Source organism: Pteropus medius, unplaced genomic scaffold (assembly GCF_902729225.1).
Source record: "Pteropus medius unplaced genomic scaffold, Ma_sr-lr_union100, whole genome shotgun sequence".
In the NCBI taxonomy this organism is placed as follows: Eukaryota; Metazoa; Chordata; class Mammalia; order Chiroptera; family Pteropodidae; genus Pteropus; species Pteropus medius.
In genome coordinates, this window is record NW_024354911.1 from 5085082 (window position 1) to 5098100 (window position 13019).

At 36.2% G+C, this 13019-nt stretch overlaps 1 protein-coding gene across 6 annotated transcripts in view; it reads left to right on the forward strand.

Moving 5' to 3' along the window:
• Positions 1-13019, forward strand: part of MYO9A (myosin IXA) — a 237897-nt gene that overhangs the window by 149 nt on the left and 224729 nt on the right. For 5 of the 6 annotated variants that reach the window (XM_039856602.1, XM_039856604.1, XM_039856608.1 and 2 more), the window contains exon 1: positions 157-578. The exons of the other annotated variant lie outside the window; for it this stretch is intronic. The gene's annotated coding sequence lies outside the window, so the exon portion shown is untranslated. Of the gene's footprint in view, positions 1-156; positions 579-13019 lie in introns of those variants that run through there. 6 annotated transcript variants of the gene reach the window in all.

Genomic DNA, 13019 nt, shown 5'->3' on the forward strand with positions numbered 1-13019 from the left:
GGGCGGGGCCGCCTGGGGCGGACGGAACGGGGCGTGCCCGCGCAAGCGCATTCTGCACCTTCTGGCCGCGTCACGTGCGGGGGCGGGGCGGGCTGGCCGACTCAGGCAGGCTGTAGGGGGCGTGGGAGGTAAGTGCGCGCGCGCCTGCTCGTCTGCAGCCGAGGAGTCGCGCGGGGCGGGGCCGCGTTCGCGGGGTCGGCGGCGCGCGGGCCGGAGCGGACTAGGGGCCCGGCAGCGGTTGATGGAGGAGCTGAGAGTTTAGCAGCGGCGGAGGCATCGGCGGTCCCGGCAGGGGCGGCGACAGCGGTTGAGGCGGCGGTGCAACGCGTGCTCTCTGCGCGGGGTGCGGCGGGGGATGTGCCTGCCCAGGCCGGGCGGAGTCTCTCTGACAGGGCGGGGGATGCGCGGCGGCCGCTCTCTCGGACCCTGAGGCAGCTGGGCCCACCCTCCCGGAACCGTCCGACCCTCGCTGGCCTTGGCCTCTGCTCTTTCCTCCGTCCAGACCCTGTGGCCGAGGGTGGGAGGCGGCTTCCGTCGTAGACCAGGGCGTTGTGGTGGCCACCGCCGCGGAACCCGAGGTAAGACCCGCTCTAGCCACCCAGCGGCCCTGCTGTCCGGCCCGGCCCACGTCTCAGTCTCGCTCTTTGGCTCCTGTGGGGCTGCCTGGCCCCGCCCCAGAGGAGACGCCCCGCGAGCGGGTCTGCCCTAGAGCCTCCTTGATGCCCGATCACTGCCCTGGATCCCCTGTAGACCCCACCCATCGTATCTCCATTGGCCAGACATCATTCCGGCCCTCCAGCCGTGCCGGCGGTTCTGTCATGGCCCCCCCACACCCAGCACACCCCATTAGAACCCGCCTCAGACTCTTAGGGATCTTAATGGATCCTCTAGACTCTGTTACATCCCGTGAGCTGACCCGGTCATAGTTCTGAGACCCAGTCACCGCTACCCTGTAACGCTTTGCGACCCCTAGCTCAAAGGCAGATCCATTACTGCCCACCTCCCTTCCCAGCGGACCTCCCCTTCCACCCATCTCGCTCACCGCCAATCCGACTAGCTTTCCCTATCCAACTAGGCTTTCAGATAGTGTATTTCGTGACGCTTTTACCTCCCAGTAGATCTGATGTCAGCCCCTTTAGACACCATCAGACAGCGGTCTCTCTCCTTACCCCTCTCCCACAGACCTTTTCTCTTCTAGCAGACCTTGTTTTCTTTATTCTTAGTCGTGATCCTTTCTTTGGTTGAAAGGACTTTGCCATGAAATCCTGAGAGGAAGTTTGCTTAGCCTAGTGTGTTCCCCACAGTGGAGCTTAAGGTGACGAACTGACACCCATGTTTGGAGAGTTTAGTCTGGTGGCTAAAGAAGAGAGGAAGAGGGAAGAGTATGGAAGGTCAGTGCAGGTGGTGTGTGCGCTGTTATAAGGTCATAGCCTGCTTCCCATCTCTTCTGTAGAACGCGTGAGGTAGTTGAGATCTGACATTTTAGGGACCTATATAAGGATTAAATCACATTCCACTAATGGATAAAACTCTCCATGTAGTATCATTTGTTTTACTTTCTCACATATTTTTACAGATCTTTTGCACTGTTTTCGAAGGATACTGGGGACGTTTTTTTCATTTGCTGTTTTTGAATTTGCTGGAAAAGTGAAATTTTTAGCTTTCTTTAATCCCTAAAGATTTTAATATCATTTCAATAAATTTCTACTACCTGGTGCTGCACTGCTGTCTTGGTTTTCCAAGGAGCAAGTACAGTTATCATTCAGTGTTCACTGGTCATTACCAACAGCCTTCTCAGCGGTAGTAAAATATTGAATAAAATGTTGAACTCCTAAACTGTTAAGAAGGAAATGTAATGTTACACAAAATGATCAATGCATAATTTTAATGTTGATTTAGGGAAGAAGTATAGAGAGATTTTTGTAGTCAGTGCATTAAAATTTTTGCGTATGGAACTGAGAAGTGGGAAAATCATATTAAAATTATAAGTAATAGCTGGACATGAAGTCAAAAGGCCCAAAAGTATATGCAGTAAAAAGTTTCTTTATCTTCCGCCCATCTTTGTTTTTAAAATTTAATTTAATTTTTTTTGGCGAGGCAACCCTTGGTTGACCTCACACATTGTAAGGACCTTGTTAGCTTACAGTCCCTTATTTTTTATTTTTTACACCTACAGCACCTGGTCTTCCTTGGTGGTCTCCCATCCAGGTACTAACCAGGCCTGATCCTGCTTAGCTTCTGAGATCAGACAGTATTGGGTTTCTTCAGAGTGGCATGGCCATAGACTTCTTCTGCTCATCTTTAGAGGCAACTAGTATTTCCATCTTCATATGTGTCCTTCTTGTGATATTTCTAGCATGTACAGCCCTATACATTTATATTAAGACACTACAGACAATGCTTGTATACTGTACGCTCTGTCTGTAGCTTTTTTCACTTAATAATAGATTCTAGAGATCATTCAACAACAGTAGATATGATAGTGCCTCATTACTGACTGGATAGTATTCCGTTTTAATGATTTTGAAGTATTTTAAGTCTTTGCATTTGCAAACAGTGCTGCATGCTTTTCTTTTAAATTTATCAGCTGCTATATGTATGTGTAAGTAATTTTCAGGGTTTGAAAAAATTTGCTGATGATTCTTTTGTGTTGAACCTACAAAAAAAAGATAGCTTAAGTAAATTTCATTGAAATGCTGAGCTTCCATGGAGTGACTAGCTTCAATGGTGATTATAATATATATCAAATAAATTATAGATGGATTTAAAGTAAGAGACTGAAATGATCAAATTTGCATTTTTAAAAGGTCACTCTGGCTGCAGTGAGGAGGGAGAATTGAAGGATAGACTAAGGCTAAAGGCAGGACTATCAGGAGGGCAATCCAGGTAAATGACGATAGTGAGTCTGGATTTGGGTATTGGGAGTAGACAGGACTTGGTGATTTCAGTGGATTTGGGATTAGGAAGAGGGTTCATACAGGTTAAGATCTGTTTTCTAGTTTGTGCCTTTCAGTGAGGTGGGGATCCATATGAGGGAGAAGTAGGATCTTTATTTTTGTCATGAAAGCTGAATTCAATTTGTGACATGTTGAGTTTGGGTGGTTATATTTCTGTCACATGTAGATGGCAAGTAGGCAGCTGGATTTGTGGTTTTAAGCTCATTCTCAAGTTCTGGGTTTGGAGTAATAGATGTTGGGGGCAAAGGGTATAGGTGAAAAAAGAAAAGATTGTACGAGAAAACCCCAACATTTACAATACAGATATAATTAAGTGTTTGTCTAAGCTAGCAAATTATGTGATTAAATCTTTAAGAAATTTTGTTATAGTTTAAGCAACAATAGTGAGGTTCACTGTCTTATATATGACTTTTTTTTTTTTAGCATTTTCCCCCTTAGCTAACAATAGTAATGTATAGTTTGTGAGAGAAATGGAGTAAACTTAGATTTTTTTTTTAAAAAAGTAAAACCTCAGTTGAAATTAGTAGTATAAACTCCATCTTTCCTGATCATTTGGCTTATACTATTGTAGAAATTAGTTCAATCTTTGGTATTTGCAGAGAAGTGCAGGAGATTTGAATGTGGTTTGCCAAGAACTTTAAGTTTTTGGTTTGCATGATTTTTAGTTATCTTAATTTAAAATAAATATTATAGGCAGAATTTTTGGACACATTTTAGAACCATAATATCAACTTAATGTATTTGTTCTTTTAAGAAAATTTTTTTCCCCGGCTTTATAGAAGAATGTATTTGTTCTTAAGTCTAGAGCTGCTGTTTAGAGCTCTTGCCTCTACTCTAGACCCCTGTAAATCACTGCTAATGGACATTTCCACTTGGATTCATTCACATTTCACAAGCACTTCAAACATGTACAAAATACAACTCTTCTCTGCCTCTTTTCCCCCCAATAAGGTAGGGTAGAGGGAGACAAACTGCCAACAAAAATTTTTTTGATTTCTTGTCATGATGAATGGCACCATTGTCCTCATGAAGCCTTCTAGAACCTGGGAATCATCCTCCAGTCCACTCTGTACCTTATTATTAACATCACTAAGTCCTGCACATTCTCCCCATGATGTTTTATTTATTCCTTATTGCTATTTTTGTTGTCTCTACTTTATTTTAACCCAAAATATCTGTTGGGCTTCTGTAATACTTTCTAAGTGATTGTCTTGCCTTCTCTCTTCTCCCCCTTATTATGCCATACCTTCCCGTTCCTTCTCTGCATTGCTGCCAGAATAAGTGTTCTAAAATGCTCTTTTAGTTAGGCTCTTTTCAGTTGCAAGGAAGAAACTCAAGTTACCTTAAGTAGTGGAGCTCTTGTTGAAAGGAAACCCAGGAAACAGGGGAACCCAGGAAAAGTTAAACAACTTGGTTTCAAGAAGAACAGGCGCTTAATAAATAAAACTAGAAGCAGGAAAAGACAGATTTTACTCTAGTGCTCTACTGTTAATTTGTCTTAGCTACTCTTTCTGTTTCTTTTTGGCTTATTTTTCTCTCTGCTTCAACAACCCCTGCCCATCTCATAGCTTCTATGTATTCCAATTTCTGCCTCCTTGTAACTACTGTGTCATTCCCATGCCAGCATTTTTCCTGCTGCCAGCTATCTTTTTAACTTGAGCTTCTGTTGTTAACTCCCTTTTTTCCTTAGGATTTTCTGGTTTGAATTCCCAAGAAACAATCTATTTGGCTCAACTTTTTTTATTTTCATGGACTGCTAACAAGCCTGTTTACTTTGGTCATGTGACCACTCTTGCCCATTTAGTGTTGACTGTGTGTTTATTTGCCCATGGTGTGGAGTGGGATCATGGTGAAAAGCCTGGGACAATGTACAGGTTAATTTCTGACAAAATGGGGTTGTAAGCATGGCAGGCACCATAATTGACATTTATAGTACAAAAGAAATCTAATAATGTCTTTTCCTGTTGAAAGATCTTCAGTGCTTTCTCATTGCTTTCATGATAAAGCTTAAACTGTAGCATGTCATGTATATGAGATCTTTCATGTTCTGACTCTTAATTCTCTAGGCTTTCCTCTCGCTGTCTTCCTTAAATTCTTTGGTCCTCTCTTATTGAACATAGGCTTCTTCTTTCCTATCTTTGCACTCTGTCTTCCCCTTTTCGCTTCATTTATTTGGTTAACTCCTACTGAACTTCAGGAGTCAGTTCAAATGTATCTTCAGGAAGCTTTCCTTTACCTCTTCCAGGTTAAGTTAGGTGCCACCCCTCTGTGCTCCTGTAGTACATAGTGCTGCTTTCTCTCATAGCTCTCTAATGAAATTCCTGATTACTTATTTTCTTTGGTATCAGTGCAGTATAATTAGGCAAGTTTTTGGATTGAGGATTTAAAAAAATATATAGGCTTTTTTATAAATGATACAAAAAAGTACACAGATCATAAATGTACACAGCTCAGTGAATTTTCACCAAGCGAGCACACCAATGTAATCAACACCCACGTCAAGTTACAGAGTATTATTACAACTCCATAAGCCACCTCATGCCCTCTTCTAATCACTAATCCAATTCAAAGAGGATTTAATTTTAAATGGGAAAACTCTTTAACGTAAAGATTTCTCTACGTATTTTGTGTATATCTTTAGCCATACAAGAGACGTAGGTATTGCAATTTTGATCCTTTAGAGAGAACCTATGTAATTTACATTAATGTTATAGAAGTGTAATTTTGGCATATTTTTATGCAATAGATTAAAAAAATACTAATATTATTCAGTTGTAGGATGTTATTTAAGTAGGTTTTCTTGTTTAATATTTTAGAGTGGCAGAAAAAATATGATAGATCAAAGAATATTTGCTGAAAATAGTGTGTTAATTTTGAGTGGTGAACTTGCTTGAGATGGGTATAGTAAACGTGTAAAGCACTTTATAAATAGTGGTGGGCCTCTAGTTTTTAATGTGAATTATGTTGCTAGCATATTTTGGCAGTGGGGTCATCCAACGGGCAACTGGAGTGTAATTTTACATGTACAGTGAGGAAAGGGCTGGCTGTCCTATGTCATAGACAGCTGGCTTGCTAGGAATTGTTTTTTTTGCAGCTAGCCATAATTTTAGAGTGTACATTTTCTTTTTGTCAGTTTTGATTTTTCTAAAACTTTAAAATTATGTAGCTCTTTGAATATGAAGGGATTCTTTTAAACATACTTTTACTTAGATTGGCTTTTTAGTCTGTAAATATTAAATCCATTAATGACAATTAAGTAGAAAGCAGCATTATGAACGTTCAAACCTGGATTTCCAGTAGACCGCGATTCAATTTCCAACCTTATGAGCTGTCACTTATGGGCAAGTAACTTAACATTTCTGATCTTCAAGAATATTCATTTCTCAAATGGGAATATTTACCTCACAAGATAATTATTAAACACTTTATGTAAAGCATCAAGCACATAGTTGATTTTCAAGCCTTCCTTTCTTCCTTTGAATAAATGTCTACTTCTTGTTATATTAAATTGAGATTAAAAATTTAAAGAATTTTGTTGCGTGGCATCTAGAATTAAATGGCTAATCAAAGTTTGTTGCTAATAGAAGTAAATCCTAGAATGATAGTCTGCCAGCTGTCTTTGTGATCATATTTTTCAATTCAAAAAATTTCAAAGAAATACTTTTCTTCATGTCTTAGTATAAGATTAATGGACATTAGAATGTATTTTGATTCATTGTGGGGTATCAAAACAAAATGTTCTGTTTGCCAATGACAAACATTCCTTAAATCATTAACAGATTGTAGTGATATTACTGTTTGTAGTGTGTAAGTATTTGTTTAAAATCTGTTTACTTATATTGATCAGGAGATAGTGGGCTGAGTAATCTCTGGCTTTTTTTTAATGTAAAGGTGAAAGGTCTTCAGGTGACTATGAATATGTATTAATAAATGATTTGTAGATCATTTTTTCCTTATTTTTGCAACTCTACTTTCTTTTCGTTTTCTTCCTGCCATCCTCCTGTTTTATACTAAAAAGCTTAGAAAATAGTGAAATTTTGAAAGAATAGAACAAAGACCATTGCTATATTTGCCACCTAGATTCAGAAGTTAATATACCATCTATTTACTTTATGGTTCTCTATCTGTATATGTACTTTTACTGAACCTTTTGAAAGTTGTGAATATTGTGACATTTACCTCAAAATACTTCAGCATATAGCTCTTAAGAAAGTAGGTTTTCTCCACATCACAGTGCCGTTACCAACACCTAAGAAAAATAGCAGTAATTTCCTAATAGCATTTAATATTCATCTATGTTTAAATATTCCCAGTTGTGCCATAACATGATTTTTTAAAAAGCAGAATTCAGTCACGATTTTGTATTGCATATGATCATCTTTTCAGTCTCTTTTAATCTAGAAAAGTTCCCTTCCTCACTCTTCTTTCTTATGATATTGAAATTTCTTTGACAAGGCCAGATCTTGTACGGCGGTTTATTTTCTAAGAGTTATCTGATTGTTTCTTTGTGCTTTTGTTTAACTTGTTCCCCCCCGTTCTCTGTATATCCTGTAAACTAGTAGTTGTATTTTAAAGGCTTGATTAGATTCATGTTAAACAATTTTGGCAAGAATACTTCATAGGTAATGTTATATATCATGTTATAAACTATGGAAGGTATATAATATAACTATTAGTGATCAAAGTTTTATTAGGTTTAAGGTAGTGTTTTGTTATATCTCTCCATTATAAACGTATGTTTTTCCTCCTATGATCATCAAGTATAGTAATCTGTGGGGCAGTATTTTGCTACACTACCTTAGTACCATTCCAGTCTTCAATATTTTTTACCTAATAATTTTAGTATCTTTTGTTGAGCCTTAAGCAAATCAGTTATTTAACTAAAAGTTGAAAAATGATGATTTGTCTAACTCTGTTAGCTGTCATTTTTCAGTTAATGAGCGCTTTAAACCATCGACTGGGTGTGAACTACAGTTCCTCCTAAAAGGGCAGAGTAAATAAATGCTTAATTCTTTCCCATCTAATTTCCAGAATGAGGAGTAGTCTAATAGTCATCCACAATGGTGACAAATGAGTTTTTTACACTCTTGAGTTTTTATTTGTTGTATTGCAGTTAGTTACAGATATTGTTCTTTTTGATGCTCAAATTGTCCCAAATAAGGACATTGGGAGCCCCTTCTAGGAGACTCCTGAATTCTTTTTGCATAAACCCATGATTAGTCTTTGATTTCCTTACTTTTGGGTACAGGATATTATGACTTTTGCTGCTTTAGACTGGAATTAGCAATTTTCCCAAGAAGCTCTGTTTCATAGTAGAGGATGATATTTTGAAACCAGTATCTAGATGCTAAGTGTGCTCCTTGTTATGGAGCTGTCAGTGCTTTTAGGCTTTTGAGTAAAAGTACATACGCTGCTTTTAGGCTTTTAGAAAAACATGAAGTCATATGATTTTTCTAATTCATATTTAACATTGCATGTTTCTTTTAAAAAGTTACTTTAGTTTTAATCTTTACACTAGAAATCTTAGTTTTTATATATCGATACATACTTTTCCTAAGTATACTTTAAGTAGCTTGAAAATAAAACTACTCAGTGAAGTTCAAGATTTCTTTGCATTTTATTTGTCCTTAGAATGTATCCCACTAAGGATATACTTATTGTTAGTATTATATTCAAAAGTTTTTTGAAATCATTATTACCTCAATGTGATTTTACCAATTTAATATGTAGTTAGGTCTATTTGTTTTTCGTTTTAGGGTTTGCTTCTCTTGTTTTTGATTTAATGTTATCCTTTGAATATGTAAAACACATAGTTAAAAAGGAGAAATCAGATGAAAAGTATATGTAGAAATCTCATTTTTATCTCCATCCCTCTGCTCTGTTTCTTTCATACTCCCCATATGTAACCATTTTTGTAAGTTTCTGATCAATCGCTCCAGTATTTTTTCTTTCAAAAATGAGATGTACGTGTATGTGCGTTCTCTTTTCATACAGCAGATGTAACATACTATATATACACTGTTTTCTACCTCTTTTTTTTTCTTTTTCATTTACTATATTCTGGAGAGCACTCCATATTGGTACATACAAATCTTGGTACATACAGATCTTTCTCATTCTTTTTATGGAGGCATAATATTCTGTTGTGTTGATATAATTTTATTAATGAGCCTGGATCTGATGTATATTTGTCTAATTTTTTGAACTATAAATAAGTGATACTTGTTGAATAAATTAATTACAGTTTCTTCCCCAAGTAAATGACAAGTCAATTCGTTCTGGAGAGACTTACAGTCTTCGTGGGCTTTATCGTGTTTTCATTGTTATAGTTGTTGTTGTTGTTGTTGTTAAGAGAATTTCAGGAGAAATAGATATAGGTACACTCAATATTAGGTGATTGATATCAGTGAATGTTAATCTGTTTTAATTATTTTATGTACACCAGTGTCAAAGGGGTAATAGATGACTTACCTACTGTCTCTCTCAATGCTTCTTGGCTCCTTGAAGCATTGGAAATGAAAACCTAATGTCCTGGGTGTTCTCATGTAAGGGTAACTCAAATTCTGTCCTCACTGTTTTTCCCTCCACATATTCCTCTCTCCTTAACTTTAAGCCTTTCTTTTTTGTCTTTTTGGCTTTGAATCTCTCAGATTATAGGATTCTAAGCATTCAGGGGACAGCTACTTGCCATCGAGTAGGCAGATAAGATATATAATATGAGTGTTAGGAATTAAGAGATCAGGAATACTAAAGGGAGAGGTAGGGTTACCTGTTAAGATACCAGGAATTCAAGCTCTGAGCATGTGAAATAGAAATCAGAAGTTAGGGAACCTAACCATTCGGATCTAAATTGTCTTTACTCCAACGATTGAAAAGAATTTGTTTCATTTATTGAACAAAATATTTGAGCATCTACTATGAGCAATTTGTGGTGTTAGGCACTTTGGAAGATACAAAAAGTTTATGTAATTATAGTAGTTTTTTTACAAAAAATGTACACTAGGTACCAAGCTTACATAGGTTGCTTTATTTTTTATTATTTTTTAATTAAAAAAATTCTTTTCATTTTACATGGTTCTGATATGCACAAATTTTAATTACCACTTTTAAGTAAATAATACTAGGTTCCCAACAACACAGTTTAAATTTTAGTAACCATGATATATTAACTGTAATTGCCTAAAATCATAGGTTCCTTTATTGACTGAAAGTACCATAGCAATCATATGCAGTCATTTTCCTTTTTATTCATATATACAGGAGAGTGAATGAAACATACAGTTTAGAGAAAATTTTGAATATTTGCGTTGTTCAGGCCTCCCCGTTAACCTCATCCTGTCCATGCCAACTACCTCCTTTGTGGAGATAGCTGTTATCTTGACCTTTGTGAATATCATTTTTTGCTTCCTAATTTGAAATTCCCAGTAAATATTCTTAAACAATATAGTTTTCTTTGTTTTTGAACTTCATATGAGTATTTTATGTGATTTTAAAAATTTAGCATTTGTGAAATTAATTCCAGGTTGTTGGTGTTAGCCATAATAGCTGGTTAGATTTCATTGTGGTAAAGTATTCCGTTGTGTGATTATACTACAATTTATTCATTCTAGTTTTGATGGACATTTGAGTTGATTTCAATTTCTTGCTGTTACACAATTTGATGGTGAGTGCTCTTGTACCTGTTTCATGTTTGCAAGTACACCAGTTTCTCTAGAATTCTAGGAATGGAATTGTTGGGTTGCAAGGTATGCACATATCAAATTTGATAATGGCAAAGTGTTTTTCAAAATTATTTCAATTTATTCTTCTACCAACGCAATGTATGAAATTTCCCATGGCTCTATTTTCTCAACACTTCGTATTGTCAGACTCTTACTGTTGCCAGTCTGAAGGATATCATATGGTATCTCATGATTTTAATTTGTATTTACATGATTACTAATGAAGTCAAGCATCTTTTCTTTTTTTAAATAATATTTTTCAATTACAATCGACATGTGGAACACCTTTTCATAGTCATCAAGTTTTTTTCTTTTGCCAGGCCTGTTCAAATTGTTGGTCTAATTGTTTTCTATGAGGTGGTTTGTGCTTTTCTTACTAAGTTTTAGTAATTCCGTGTTTTGGATACTGGGCCTTCAGTTACACCTTTTACAAGTATCTTCTGTTTGGGGATTGTTATTTCACTTTTGATGATGCCTGTTGACCAACATAATTTCTCAGTTTTGTGTAGTTGAACTTATCAACTTTGGCTTGTACTTTTTGAATTCTTTTAAAGACACCCTTTCCTAGGCTGAAGTAAAGAAGGTGTTCTCCAACATTATCTTCTAAGAGCTTTTAAGTTTTAACCTTTCACAAATTTGGTTTTTTCTTGAAATAGATCTTGTGGATAGTGTGAATTCTGATCTCATTCTCTCCTGCCCCAAATAGATACTTGATTATTCCAGCATCGATTTTGAAAAGTTCATCTTTTCTCTGCTGATCTGTAGTGCCACATCAGACGTATCAAGTAGCTCTGTTTCTGGACTTGCTCCTTTGTTCTGTTGGTCTGCTTGTTTTTTCCTATACTAGTAACACACCATCTACTTATAATTTTATAAATTATGCTATCCGGTAAGGCAAGTCTTCCCACTTCGTGGTGTTCTCGGGAGAGTCTTGGTTGTTTTGCCCCATTGTACTCTCATATATATATTTTAGGATCATTGTGTCAAATTCCACAGGAAAAAAAAACCAATAAAAGTAACATTTGGATTTCTATTGAGATTGAATTGATTATAGATTAATTTGGGAGAACTGATATTTTTCCAACATTGAATTTTCCAGTCTATGAACATAGATATCTCTTTGTATTTGTAATGATTCGTAATAAAGTCTCATTTTTTTTGGTAGAGGTTTTGTACATTATTTGTTAGATTTATTCTTGCATATTTTCTGATGCAGTTCTAAGTAATGATATATCTTTAAAAGATTATTTTCTAATTGTTGCTGGCATATAGAGATATAAAATTAATATCAACTTGTATCTGTTAAATTATAGAATAATAAGATTATCTGTAGATTCTTCCATATTTTTATATACACAATTATGTCATATGCAGATAGTGAACAGTTGTGTTTGTTGTTTCTAATCCTTATACCTTTCATTATTTTTTCTTGCTTTCCTATGCTGCCTGAGATCTCCAGTATAATGCTGATAAAAGTAGATAAGGGGCCATCCTGTCTTGTTCATGATCTCACAGGAAAATGTTCAGCCTTTCTCCATTAAGTAATCTGTAGATTTTTGTAGATACTTTTTTTTTTTTTTATCAGTTTAAGGGTTTCCTTCTATTCTTAGTTTGCTAAGATTCTTTTAAAGACATTAACAAACATTGACTATTTATGGATTTCTTAAATATGTTCGATTATTTTAATTGGCTTTCTGATTATTATCATATTTATCTTTCCTGGGATATACCTAACTTGATTATAGCATATTTTACTTATCTTGTTTGCCAGATTTTATTTGCTAATATTGGTTTGGAATTTTTGCAGTCAATTTCAAGAAAAAGATTAGCTTATGATTTTTCTTTCTTGTCTGGTCTCTGCTAGATTTTTTTGGTATCAGAGTTATGTCAGTCTCATGAAAAAAACTGAGAAGAGTTTACTTATGTTTGAATTATTTATTTCTTGAGTATTTGGGAAAACTTGCTGGTAAAGTAGTGTGGCTCTGGAGTTTTCTTTGAGATTTTTTTTTTTTTAAAGAGTCATTAGTTTTTTTTTTTTTTTTTTTAATGGGACCATTCAGATTTTCTGTATCTTAAGTTTTGCTAAATTATATCTTTTTTAGGATTCTTTTTCAATTCCATCTAAATCAAAAATCCTCTTACCATTGTAATATTTGCAGTATTGGTAGTTTTCCCCCCTTTTCATTCCTAATCCCTTTCCCTTTTTTTCCTCATTCTTGCCAGAGGTTTGCCAATTCATAGTTTTTTCAAAGACCCAACTTTTGGCTTTTGGCCTTAATGTTGTACATTTTCTTTTTATTTCTCTTGTCTACTATTTTGTTTTACTTGCCCCAGGTTTATT